The 1,252-nt window shown below is 34.6% G+C and overlaps 1 pseudogene; it reads left to right on the top strand.

The window, feature by feature from the left end:
• The first annotated feature begins 65 nt into the window (after positions 1-65).
• Positions 66-1,250, top strand: LOC108965928 (annotated as a pseudogene).
• The last annotated feature ends 2 nt before the right edge of the window (positions 1,251-1,252 follow it).

The following is a 1,252-nucleotide window of genomic DNA, read 5'->3' as shown; positions in this document are numbered from 1 at the left end:
ATTTAGAATAAAAATAATAATAATAATAATAAGTGAAGTGACCATTCCAAATCAAAAAGCTTACAATGAATCCACCATCCTCTACACCGCGAGATGAAGCAACTACATCAACAACTATCGAAGACCCAATGAGTCATATACCCAAGCATGATGCTACTGTTTTTGGTGTGTCTACTGATTTGACTGATCTTAATTTACCAACCCACCTGGATATCTTGAGATATTATTTTTACTTAACCGAACGTGCTAAAATAGAACAAAAAAAATGTTCCCATAAATCATTCACTATTCAAGTACAAGATAAGTTGATTGGAATTTGGGAAAAAATTGGTATGGAAATAATGCTGAAAAAAAGTGTATGTAATAAATTGAATAAATTGCTGGACAAGTATCAAGAGCAAATCAAGAGAAGAAACAACACCCAACAATTTACAGAGTATGTAAAATCTCTGGAAAAAATTTTTTACATTGGAACATGTAAATGCGATTTGAAGGCAGCTCCATGTGCATTGCACGATCAACATAATAAGAGAAGACTAACAATTAATGCATTTATGTTGGAAACTGAAGAGCAAGGAGCAACGTCTATGTCATCAATGCCAACATACCAAGATCCCGATGATTCAACATACGCACCGCCACCGGTTCAAGAAGATATGGATAGAAGCACAAGTTCACAATACACAGAGAGATACGATTGTTTTAACTTTGCTTTGGTATTTGGCAGATTTGGTGTGTCTGACAGAGTAGCATCAGCATTGGGAACCGCTCTTTTGCAAGATTKTAAAATTAAAGATAAGCATGGGAAACCTCTCATCATGCATAAATCGAAAGTTCGCAGAGAAAAAGAGAAATGCAGACAAGAAGTGCTTCGCAAACGGTTAGATGATTAATTCAATTTGTTAGCGTTTTCATTCGATGGCAGAAAAGATGATACTTTAACTATARATAAAATTGATGAGAAGTATCATACGAGGATGGTAAAACAACCTCATCTTGTTATTTTGAGAGAACCCAATTCTGAATTGATTGGTTACGTAAGACTGGAACATGAAATCGCTGAATACAAAACAACCAAATTAAATGGTTTTTTCAACGATAAAAATACATCACTGGATACATTAATTGGCATTTGGCATTTGTTTGAAGCTTTGGATAAATCAACCTGCACTGGACCAAGATCGGCAACCGGAAAGCTGAGCCGTCATTATTACTATCACTCATTTATTATAATTGTCAACCATTTTTAATT

The sequence above is a fragment of the Bactrocera latifrons genome, unplaced genomic scaffold (genome assembly GCF_001853355.1).
Source record: "Bactrocera latifrons isolate USDA-ARS-PBARC rearing strain unplaced genomic scaffold, ASM185335v1 scaffold_150, whole genome shotgun sequence".
NCBI classification, from domain to species: domain Eukaryota; kingdom Metazoa; phylum Arthropoda; class Insecta; order Diptera; family Tephritidae; genus Bactrocera; species Bactrocera latifrons.
The sequence above is the reverse complement of the archived record's forward strand: the minus strand, read 5'-3'. Positions and strand labels throughout refer to the sequence as shown.